Raw genomic sequence first — 13,366 nt, forward strand, 5'->3', positions numbered from 1 at the left:
TATACTTGTGGGGACATTTGGTCCTCATAATGTTATAAATACCAAGAACACACACACTGAACTCTGCCTTCTTTTCGGCTTAGTGCCTTTATTAATCAAGGGTCGCCACAGTGTAATGAACCACCAAATATTCCTGCATATGCTTTACACAGCGGATGCCCTTCCAGCTGCAATCCAGTACTGGAAAACACCCATGCACACTTATTGACACTCATACACTACGGCCAGTGTAGTTGATCAGTTTCCCTATAGCGCATGTGTTTGGACTGTGGGGGAAACCGGAGCACCCGGAGGAAACCCACGCCAACACGGGGAGAACATGCAAACTCCACACAGAAACACCAACTGACCCAGCCGAGACTTGAACCAGAGACCTTCTTGCTGTGAGGCCAAAGCACTACCTTTGCCGCCCGATCTCGCACCCCCTTACATGCTAAAAGACCTAGCAGGAGCCCTGGGCTCAATTATCTCCGAGCTCAGGGTTCTCTCCCGGGACAGCATGTCAAACCTGCTAATAGCGTCAAGCAATGTCTGAGTGTGAACTCCAGAAATGAGCATCAGCAGTTGTGACAGCACTGGAATGCTGACGATACAGATCACTGCGGTCCTAAAGCGACCTCTGTTAATCAATAACCAAACACAATATCTAAATGAGAAAGGAAACGGTGAAGAAAAGGTGAATGAGGCTTGATGAGTTCAGCTTCTGTGTATTAGGCCTTTCGCTTTAATAAGATAAGCGGTTTCCCTTCAGCACTTTACTGAGTGGAGCTGTGTGTTTTGCAGTGAAACCGCTCTGAGTGAGCAGCCTCAGGAGTTTAGGGTCATTTCAGGATCTGTGTGTTTTATCTATCTTCTGGAAATGGAGGGTGCTTGCCTTATTTTCACATCCCCATGTTGACTGGTGTACGGACGGCCCGTTCTCCTGCTGAACATGAGCCAGTGTCTGAAAGACATGGAGCGGAAAGCTAATGTGCTAAAGCATGTAAAACACAAATGAGAATAACAGGCGTGTGCATCCCGGCAGCAGGACAGAGGCAGGTAACAGCGGCGGCCGGAGGGATTTACAGCAGCGCAGAGCCTTCAGAAGCAGCTTGTTAGGACGGCGGCCCCATTACAGAGCCGGCTCATCTTACCCCGCCGTCCACACCTCCACCCGCAAATTAGAGCCCGAGCCCAGAGCTGCACCTCTCATGTATATTTATCCCAAATCCCCGCGGCCCAGTCAGGCATGGCCCGCTCCCCATAACAAACGCAATTTGACATAACGTTTGGCTTGTTTTTAGCCGCGCTCTTATTGCTGTCAATCAAAGCCAAAGGTGCCGTCCCTGAATATCCATCCACACAGGCCTCCTGCTGCTCCTCCAGACGCACAAATGAAAACGTCAAACGAGACTTTGGTTCTGCTTCTGACAGCGTTTAAGGCAATCCTGCGTGCGGATGCTGGTGGAAACACGTGCGCTTGTACAGGTGCCACACATAATGGCACATGCAGGACTGTGTAAGCTGCAGTGTTTGACGTCTGAAGCACATCCAGTTTCTCTCCGGCAGGTTCCGTTTGGCAGATCAGCTCATAATTTACTTAAAGTGCAAACGGAGGGATTAGGGTCTGTAGGCGAGCGCAGACGCTGCGGGAGGTCTTTGACAGAAGTAGGTGCGGCCGCAGTGAAAGACAGCTCTGTTTTCTTTTCCACGTCTTAAAAGCACATTCATCAGGCATTTACTGTAAGCCTGCTCACTTTTCAAGTTCATTCACCTCCGCTGACGAGCCTCTCTGTGTGTGTGTGTGTGTGTGTGTGTGTGTGTGTGTGTGTGTGTGTGTGTGTGTGTGTGTGTGTGTGACCTGATTAAAACTACGCAGGAATGAACGCATCGCTGGAGGAGAACACATTCAGACATGAAGATCAAGCAGAGGAGGAAGAAGGAGAGGAGGAGCAGATCTGACGACTGACCACACACACACACACACACACACACACACACACACACACACACACACACACACACACACACACACACACACACACACGTCAGAGTACATCAATGATGAGATCAATGAAGACTCAAGCATTCGCCCTCGTCTGACATCTGTATTGTTCTTTAAATACTCCTAAGTGCTGTTTAACAGAAGTTTTTCTGCATATCTTTAAACATAATAGCTCTACTAACTAAATTATTTGGTCTTGAACACACACACTCATACACTACAGCCAGTGTAGTTGATCAGTTCCCCTATAGCGCATGTGTTTGGACTGTGGGGGAAACCGGAGCACCCGGAGGAAACCCACACCAACACGGGGAGAACATGCAAACTCCACACAGAAACACCAACTGACCCAGCTGAGACTCAAACCAGAGACCTTCTTGCTGTGAGGTGAATGTGCTACCCACTGTGCCATCGTGCCGCCGCCTTCTTCAACTGTATCATCTAATAACAGAGCCAGATTCGCTGTCAGTGTGCGGCTTTAGCGAACTGTCAGAAAATGTCAACACCTGATTAAAGTGAAGGCATCACACTACAGCAGATGCGACAGGTGTGTTTGTGATCATCGGAACTGAAGGACTGTGATATCGCATGTTACTGCATGACCCATACGACAACAAGCTTCACACACAAATCATCTGAATGGACTGAACAGCATGCTCCAACATCACAACCACCCAAACCAGCTCTGTGACAGCCACATGACACGTGTGTGTGTGTGTGTGTGTGTGTGTGTGTGTGTGTGTGTGTGTGTGTGTGTGTGTGTGTGAGATAAGCTCAGGTGAGGTGTCTGCTGACCTCACTGCCTGAATAATGTTCTTTTGTTTTTGTTTTCAGTTCTGGATGAAGAGTTGCTGTGCGTGTGGAGATCAGGACTGTCCTGCAGACGCTCTAGAGGAGGAGCAGAGACGAGCACTGAGGGAAAAACTAGCTTATATCTCAAAACATCCTGACATTTGATGAGGGTCAGGTGAAGATGGACAGACAGGTGATGATGGACAGGTGATGATGGTCAGTTGAAGATGGACAGGTGATGATGGACAGGTGATGATGGACAGGTGATGATGGACAGGTGATGATGGACAGGTGATGATGGACAGGTGATGATGGACAGGTGATGATGGACAGGTGATGATGGACAGACAGGTGATGATGGACAGTGATGATAGACAGACAGATGATGATGGACAGGTGATGATGGACAGACAGGTAATGATGGACAGGTGATGATGGACAGACAGATGATGATGGACAGACAGGTGATGATGGACAGGTGATGATGGACAGGTGATGATGGTCAGGTGATGAGGGACAGGTGATGATGAACAGACAGGTGATGATGGACAGTGATGATGGACAGACAGATGATGAGGGTCAGGTGATGATGGACAGACAGATGATGAGGGTCAGGTGATGATGGACAGTCTCCATCCTGAACAGTGTATGTTGTGTCAGTTATCTGTCATTTGTGATCAGCTGAAGTGTGTGTGTGTGTGTGTGTGTGTGTGTGTGTGTTCAGCACATGGCTGTAATCAGATCATGAGAGATGTCTGATCTGCATTTGCTTCCCTGAATGTGCTCCAGCATATGGTGTGTGTGTGTGTGTGTGTGTGTGTGTGTGTGTGTGTGTGTTTATCTGTCTGCAGTACTGTGATCAGAGCAGTGTGGATGTGTGTTTGTCCATCATCATGACCACACCAAACAACAAGAGCAAATATGAGCTGCACAGAATCTGCCAACATGTGGAGTGTGATGGAAACAAGGCTGTTCTCCAGCAAAGTGAGTGTTCTGGATCAGCGTTTCTACCGTACGTGTGTGTGTGTGTGTGTGTGTATATGTGTGTGTGTGTGTGTTCTGCATGTGGTTGTGTTTCTATGACTCTTTCCAGGATTGCGGCTTCATTTCCCTCATGTCCCCTAATCTGGCCTGATACGCAACACATGTTTATTTACAGTCGACTCGGTCCATTATTAATGTACAGTACTGCTGCGATGTGGCAGGGAACATGTGATTCTGCTACTAACTGCTGTGTAGCTCATGTTGAACTCTGTAAACCGCGTCAGTGTTGACATTCTGCATCATGTGTTTGGACTGTGAGGGAAACCGGAGCACCCGGAGAAAACCCACGCCAACACGGGGAGAACATGCAAACTCCACACAGAAACACCAACTGACCCAGCCAAGGCGCAAACCTGAGACCTTCTTACTGTGAGATGACAGTGCTAACCACTGAGACAGCGTGCCGCCTTATTACAGACAATCTGTGCTATTATTGAGGACAGTCTCATTAAAGTTTTGTGTTCGAAAATTAATATCTACAACACACGATGGATCATTCAATGAGACTGTTCTGACCCGTTTAATGATCCTCAGCATCAGCATCGTGACTCTAATTCAGACATCATGATTATGCCATTTTACTGTAATTATGGTATGGCTATAGCATCTTGTGATCCATGAAAACATCAACACATTTTATAAAATCTGACTGCTTAGTTGTTCATCTGGAACGTGAAGTCTCTGCAGCAGTGAATCTCTCTCTCTGAGCGGTGTCGTAAGATGAATCTGCCGTGCCCTGATCTGCCGTTCTCATATAAATCACACACTGACACTCCTGAGGAGACCTGAAGAGCTCATCTGTCATGAAACTCAAGCACCGACACCGAGAAGTCAAGCAGAAACACACCACTGCGCCTTACTGTGAGCCCTGCTGCTGGTGTTCAGCACACACTCACACCGTACTGCAGATACTGACATTACAACCGTCTGTCCAGCTGATTACACACACAATCTGTTCTTGTCACACGATTTCTGAAAACTCTCAATTTAAAATGCAAAACCACACAGCAAATCTCCAACACCAGAAGCTGTTCCTCAGCCTGAACTCACGTTAAACCCTTTCTTCAACACTCTACACACAAAACCCTAACAGGAAACCACATGCTTTCCTTCTGCAAACACAACCAAACAAAATGCTACACACACACACACACACACACGCGCGCACGCACGCACGCACGCACGCACACACACACACACACACACACACACACACACACACACACACTTTTGCTTTACATGTTTTTTTATTACGTTTGTCCATACAGTGTGTGTATGGTTGTTTGTATGCTGCTGTGTGCTTCCACATGTCTTCATTGGTGTTTACAGTGTACCTGTGCTCCTCTCAGCAGATTACCGTCACTGTAAGAGTGCACTGAACTGTAGATATGAGCATGTGAAAGAGCACAGAGCTTTGGATTTAGAACCAGTGTTTATATGATGTATCCAGACATTTACAGTGCTCAGTATATACACGAGTGCACCCCTCACAGACCTCTCTTTTAAATTCATATGTTTAATAGAAAGCTCTGCGATATTACATGTGTGCATTTACATCAGATTAGTCAGTATAGAAGCCAAATTTGGAGCTGATCCAACAAAATAACTGAAGATAACACTCCAAACACGAGCACAGCCACATTTATATGTTGGAGAAAATATTAAACACACATTTAAAAAAAGAGGAAAAATCAAGAGAAGCAAAAAATGTGTTGAAATTTTGTAGGTTGTAATTTATTTTGCTTAAATTTCCAGTTTTTGATCAAGTTGACAAACGAGCAAGTAGAGAAAGACGGTCAAAGATTAAGATAACGGGATTGGTTGGCATAACAGAGGGCAGTGGGGCACATGGTATTTTATTTTCAGAAAAAAATTGTAAAAATTACTGATTTTATGGAATTGTATTTATAATAGGAGGTATTTTAGGGTTGGATTTTAATGTGTGTGTATGTTACATGTTGTCTTGTTGGTGTCTATGTACAGCAGAACCTTTTTTCTAAAACAAATTTCTCCTACGGGAGACAATAAATTCTACCTTGACCTTTTCCTCAGTGGCTTTGGTGCATTTCTCAGATCAGAAGTGAAATCTGCAAGACAGTGAGTGCACTTCTCAAAACAGCACGCACACACAGCTAAACACCCTGGATGACCTGCAAAACAATCATTAGTTGATCTCTCAAAACTACATTTCTGTGTCAATGAACTAGTCAGTGCTGACAGAATGACGCTCTGCTGTCGCCGTCCACAGATAATGCTCCGGTTATTAGTCAATATTCTCTACTGTTCTCTGGAGGAGAGTTCTGATATCAAATATGGCTATTTTATCTATTTTTGCGTGCTGATTGTACTGTAATGTGTTGGCAGATCATACAGAAAGGAAAGGACACTGCACAGCACAAAGAAAACACAAAACAACAGTAGAAATGTGAACACAGCACAAGCCGCTTACAGACGCACCTTCAATAGCAACAGACAAGACTCACCTGGAGAAATGCAGCAGTTGTGGACAGATTTAGACAACAGCCTAATGGAAATGTGTAGAAAAATGCATCATGACAATATTCTGACAACTTGATCAGCCATCTTGAATGTAAAGACTTCTGCCATGAGCAAAGGATTAAATGTTGTGGGGGTGAGACTATTCAACAGAGGCCAAAATAATCTATCGTGATCAACATGACATGAGCGGCTGATAATGCGGGAGCAGCAGGGAACTGCACATCATCATTGGCATGGAGGCATTCGCAGCTTGTTTAAAGGAACGAGAAGCGGCTGCTCTGATGCGCACACAAGACACGAGGATGATCTGAAGACAGTGTGAGAATTTCAGTTCTGATCTGAGAAATAAAGCAAAGCGACTGAGAAAAACTGTAACTGTGTCATCTTTCAATTTCTAAACATGTTCGGTGAGTGAAACATGATGGTAATAAACACATCTGTGAATAACTCTGCTCTGTTTAAATGCACCAAACATGAGGAATGGAGGAACATCTTCAGGTTTGTCAGGTGATGTATGCTTGATTCTGACGTGTGCTCATGGCATTGTGAATGCAGTGTCATATTCTGAAGGAGATGTGGGGCCTTCTGCTGTGTGTGTGTGTGCAGTTTAGAGTTTTCATAAAGGAAACGCGGTTTTGAAAATGTGTGTAAGCAGCTGGAACACACTGCATTAAGAGTTTCAGTCTCGTTTCTAGTCCAAATATCACATTATTAAATCAAGAAGCATTTTCTAGACAAGTGAAACATACAGTCTGAGCACAGGGTAAACACACACTCTGCAGTCAGATGGAGACACAGCATTACTCCTCTTCCCTCATGTCAGATTATTCTGCTGGCTGTAATGAGAAACTCTCCTCATTTCCACTCATTATTCCTGAAATCATTTGTTACTTGTGTAGAAAATGCTTCTTGTTTTGAGAGTTTGCCGATATCTGGACTAGAAACAAGACACACACTCTCAGAAAGAAAGGCAGTGTGTGTGCAGAGACTCTCAGGTGTGTATGGGCGATCCTCGGCGCTCACCGGTGCATCTTAACAAACCATATCACACTCTCATTTGACTAAAAATACACCTTGAGACTCCTGGAGATGCACCGTAAGCTGCTCTCTTTTCCATAACCCTGCCAATTTATGCTGCCGGTGTGTGTGTGTGTGTGTGTGTGTGTGCGCTGTCAGGCGTCTGTAGCCCAGGCTGTAATGAAGCCGTCTGCAGGCGTGTGGATCAGGCTAGCGGAGCCGGCAGGATTTGATATTAAACAGCAGACGCAGGAGATCAGCTGTGGAGAGCAATGAATTATTCTGCAGGAGCATCTCAACTACAATCACATCTGCATAGCACAACACAACTGACCACAGCGGAGAAACACACACCAGAACACACACGACAGCACAAAGAGGAGGAGCAGAGTGATGCGCAACACTGGAGAATCACACAGATCATCAGTGAGCAGCAGCGTCTCCATCAGCGCTGCACGGTAGAGCATCTCCTCCTCAGCTCCTGCTGCTCCTGCACAGATCTCACTGAGGGACGTGGAGTCTGCTGCACTGTGGGGATTCTCCGCTGTGTGTTCTCCTCTAATAAATCAGTCAGAACACCAAGACCAAACCCAATGAACACGGTGAATGCAGTGACATGAGCGCAGACGGATGCTCAAGACAGTTCTGGAGGGAATAATAACAGGAGAAGAAGAATACTGAAGCACTGTGATGACGGACTGATGCGGGACTGAGACCTTTTACAGTCATCACAACAACATCTCACATCTGAGTGTGTGTGTGTGTGTGTGTGTGTGTAAAAGAGTGTGTATGTATGTGCATGCGTTTTCAAGAGTGTGTGTTTGTGATTGTGTGTTTGCGTGCAGTGAGTGTTTGTGCACGTGAGTGTGTGTGTAAATGAGTGTGTGTTAGTGAGTGTGTGTGTAAATGAGTGTGCATGTGTGTGTGTGTGTGTGTGAGTGCTCAGACAGGCGGCGGCTGGACATAAACACACCAGCTGTGTTTACGTGACCCCTGGACAGAGGCCGAGCGGCTCATCCTTCATCAACACACACACACACACACACACACACACACACACACACACACACACACACACACACACACACACACACACCACTTCAAGAACACACTCAGCACTAATCACCCGTCAGTGTGTAAATGAACGCAGCTCGGATTCAGCCGTCCGTCAGTGTGCATCTCAGGCTGAATGAACGTGTGGCCCACCGCTGACACCCCTGCTGCTGGAGGACACTGGAGCAACTCAGTCAGACATCTTCCTTCAGCTCAGTCCCTTTATTAATCGGGTGGCTGCACAGCGGAATGAACTGCCAACTATTCCACCATATTTTTTACACAGAGGACAATCTTCCAGCTGCAACCCAGTACTGGGAAACACCCATACACACACACACACACACACACACACACACTCATACACTACGGCCAGTGTAGTTGATCAGTTCCCCTATAGCGCATGTGTTTGGACTGTGGGGGAAACCGGAGCACCCGGAGGAAACCCACACCAACACGGGGAGAACATGCAAACTCCACACAGAAACACCAACTGACCCAGCCGAGACTCACACCAAAGACCTGAGTGCTGTGAGCAATACCCACCCAGCAAAAACAATATATATTTTAAATAAAGTCTAAAGAAAATGCGCAAAATGTGTCTGCAACACTGAAACCTGCAACTCCAACAGCTGATTAATGAGGGGAATTAGCATAATTAATGCAATGAACATCAGGACAGCGTGCAGTTCAGCTCTACTTTGTTTATACACAAACACACATACACACACACGCACACACACACACACACACACACACCTATGAAGTGTGATTTACAAGCATTCTGAACTACAAAAGACAGAGAACGTCATCTTAAACCACCGAGCTGTCATACACACGCCATTATACAACTGTTTATGTGTCCTCATAAACCACATAAACAAGTACACACACACACAGGTTTGGTTTAGTGAATTGTGGAAAAATATTTATAATTCATCATGTTTTTATAGTGCACATACTTAGGATTGCCACAAAAACATATACAGTACACACACACACACACACACACACACACACACAGATGGTTCCCCCGAGTGCTCAGAGTGTGTGTGTGTGTGTGTGTGTGTGTGTGTGTGTGTGTGTGTGTGTGTTTGTGTGTGTGTGTGTGTGTGTGTAAAGAGCAGCAGGGCAGGGAATGGTCCTCCTGACCCCATCAGCATCAGTCTGATCAAAGCCTGTCCAGCACTGAAATACGACCATCAGCTCCAACAAACAACACGTCTGCAGTAATGGAGAACAAGAAGACAGACAGAGAGAGAGAGCGTGTGTGTGTGTGTGTGTGTGCTGCTGGACTGAGGCTACACACACACCAGCACACAGCTCTCAGTATACTGTCTGTTACTCTGTCTCAGTGTCTCCGCTTATGGACTCAGACTCTTCTTGAACATCTTTTAATTATGATGTAGTAACAGACTCATTCAGGCCGAGTTCACTGATATTCAGACACATTTCCTGGATCTGATCATGAGTAAACACAGGAGACACATGTAACAGTTCCAGGCTTGATGGAGAGGGTTATGCAGAGCTGATGACAGCAGAGAAGTGATTTCCTTTATGTCAGGTGTTCGGCAGGTTTAGCGTGTGCATGTGCTTCTGTTCTCTTCATGTTCATTAAAGACGTTTCAGCACATGGAAAGTGAAGCTTCAACTAAACATTATGCAGAGATTCAGGAAATGACAGTGTGGAAAACCATCATGCAACACCATCCTCAGATGTTGTCAAGGCTGAGTGAAGTTTCTTTGTAAAGTAATGTGGAGAGGATCACGTGATTATGATTGCTTGTGTCCGGTCCTGCATTATCCAATTCATGATTGACCAATCAGACGATTCCTAGGCCACTATACACACCCTCAGCTCCACATCACAGCCATCTTCATCTTGAAGAATCCCCCTTCCACCCCAGCTCCTCCTGCTTTCCTAGATGAGTGCACTGTGGCGCAGTGGTTAGCACTGTTCCATCACAGCAAGAACGCCACTGGTTCTAGTCCTTACCAAGCCAGCCGACGTTTCTGTGTGGAGTTTACACATTCTCCTCGTGCTTACATGGGTTTCCCCCGGGTTCCCCCGTTTCCTCCCACCATCAACAAGCAGCTTAAGTTAATTGACTAATCCACATCAGCACATAGACATGCTGCTAGTCAGTAGTTATCTGTTAAGAGCAACCACTATCTGTTCATCAGCTACTACAGCAGGAGAGTCTCCAGATCTACCTGAGCTTAAACTCCCCTCTCGCCCTGTAAATGGGAGGGACCCCCGGGCTCGAGGATCATATGATCTCAGGGCTGTCTCCCGGGACAGCATGACAAACACACTTCATAATCAGTCATCAGCTGAGGGGAACTCTTGAAATGAGTGTCTGTGAATTTAGTTTTGAATAGAATAAATGAACTAAAGTAAATTAAAGCCTCTGCAGATGAAGTCAAACATTCACAGAGCTGTGTCTCCTGAAAACAGCTGACGGCGCTGCATGAGAGCTGCTGTGTGAAGAGAATGACGCAGATTTAACAAGCAGGAAATCATTAAGTGCAGCATCAGTATCTGAATAGAGCACTTGAAGACACTCTGACAGAGCTCTAAACGGACTTCAATAAAACCGACTTCAGTGCACTCTTTCACCTGGGAGTACAGAAACGTGAACTTTAATGAGGTGTATTTTAACATGCTTTATTCTCATTTTAAATATTATTTTATATACTATTGTTATACTTTAAATTAGTCATAATTATACTTATAAATGTTTAAAACAAGTGTATTTGCAACTATATATAGTCTATTAAATTAAAGACATAGTATAGTATAGTATAGTGTAGTGTAGTATATGTTTTATTTGTATTGTCAAATGGGTTAAATTTACACCTTTAAGCATTACACTTGTATCATTTTTGAGGCAGTACACTTTATTACTATATAAAATCTATTTAAATATGTTTTTTGAAAGTTGAATGTAATTTACGCTTGTTTATAATATGTTAAAAGCACATTTTAGTTCAGCTTCATGGCGTCTCAGAAGAGCACAGTCGAGTGCACTTAGATGCTCTTAAGGTTATATTAAAATGTGCTTAATACTAATTCTTTGTACATTAAATGCCAAATTAGTTTGGGAAAAGAGAGCACTTTTAATACAGTATTTAGCACACTTCTATCACAATTTGTATATTATTTTAATATATTACTATTATACTTAAAATCAATCATAAATATATTTACAAATGTTTAATATTAGGGTTCAGCTCTATTTCAAGTTATATATATATATATATATATATATATATATATATATATATATATATATATATATATATATATATATATATATATATATAAATGCAGATATAGTATGTTAAAAGCACATTTTAGTTCAGTTTCATGATGTCTCGAAATAGCACAGGTGAGTGCACTTAGATGGTCTTAAAGTTATCTTAACATATACTTTATGCTATTGTATAAGTGTACTAACTATTCTTCAATAATGTGTATTTTATTGCACTTTTTTACTAGGGGACCTGAAACGTATTTTTTTTTATTTATTTATTTATTTATTATTTTTCACCAGGGTAATTTTGTCAAATGCGTTCAGTTGACACCTTTAAGCATTACACTTATATAATTTTTATTAAAATTAAAATTAAGGTATTGCACTTTATTACTATATTACATCTATTTAAAAATGTTATAAGTTCAACTTAACTTATACTTGTGATAACTTTGTAAAAGTGTGCTAACTTTCAACTATTTTTCAAATGCATTCAGATTATACTTTAAGAAATACATTTATAACATATTGTTCCAGTAGCAGACTTTATTGCTTTATTCAAAAAATCAATTTAAATATCAGTATATTTAATATACTTTCAGTTTTACTTAAGCACTACTTCAGCAAAAGTTTGCTTTTAATTAGCATATTCATAGTGTTTTTTTTTACTTTATTTGGTACAAAAAATGAGATTGTGCTTACAATGCACGTAATTGTATTTCAGTATATTTTCAGTGTACACTGATTTTCACCTGGGTGTGTGGTGAACAATATAGAAAGTGAAACCCTCCTCCTGCTCAGTTTTTCTGTGCATTTTCTAAATGTGTGCATCCAGCATTTTTAATGAGATTTTCCAAACTGCGTATGACAACACACGTGTGTAGTCGTGTCGTGTGCAGTGGTCGTGTTTGGCCTGACGCTCCTCTCCTGGGTGTGACAGTGACGGAGTTCCTGCGTCTCCACCTCACACACACACTGATGCATACACAGACCTGCTGCTGAATTAGTCACACATGTTTGCATATGTACACAAACACACCCAGCAACAAACACACAGGCAAACACGGCCACACACACACACACACACACACACTGCATTGGTGGTCCCGTACAGAGCCGCTCTCCCTCAGTCGGCTTCATCTTACCTGAGGCCACACAAACACTCTCTACAGCACAGACAGATTGAACAAAACCCGCCATTAATGTATCTGTATACACAGCCAGTACCTGCAATCATGTATGTGTGTGTGTGTGTGTGTGTGTGTGTGTGTGTGTGTGTGTGTGTGTGTGTGTGTGTGTGTGTGTGTGTGTGTGTGTGTGTGTGCGTGTGTGTGTATGTGTGTGTGTGTGTGTGTGTGTGTGTGTGTGCGTGTGTGTACAACAGGTTTGGTATGTAGACATGCGCAGTGTGTGTCGATTTCTCCAGTTGACTTATGCCTAAAAATGACCCCATTTCCTTCATATTAGTCTCTTTATTTATCTGGGGTCACCACAGAGGAATGAACCGACAACTATTCCAGCATATTTTAGACAGTGGATGCCCTTCCAGCCACATCCCAGCACTGGGAAACACCCATACACACACACTCATACACTACGGTCAGTGTAGTTGATCAGTTCCCCTATAGCGCATGTGTTTGGACTGTGGGGGAAACCGGAGCACCCGGAGGAAACCCACACCAACACGGGGAGAACATGCAAACTCCACACAGAAACACCA

General features: G+C 43.8%; 1 protein-coding gene across 1 annotated transcript in view; it reads left to right on the plus strand.

Moving 5' to 3' along the window:
• sec24a (SEC24 homolog A, COPII coat complex component) overlaps positions 1-6,929 on the plus strand; it is a 113,366-nt gene extending 106,437 nt beyond the window's left edge. The window contains exon 20 of the transcript XR_012396994.1: positions 6,890-6,929. The gene's annotated coding sequence lies outside the window, so the exon portion shown is untranslated. The remainder of the gene's footprint in view (positions 1-6,889) is intronic.
• The last annotated feature ends 6,437 nt before the right edge of the window (positions 6,930-13,366 follow it).

This window comes from Danio rerio, chromosome 21 (assembly GCF_049306965.1).
Source record: "Danio rerio strain Tuebingen ecotype United States chromosome 21, GRCz12tu, whole genome shotgun sequence".
Lineage (NCBI taxonomy): Eukaryota > Metazoa > Chordata > Actinopteri > Cypriniformes > Danionidae > Danio > Danio rerio.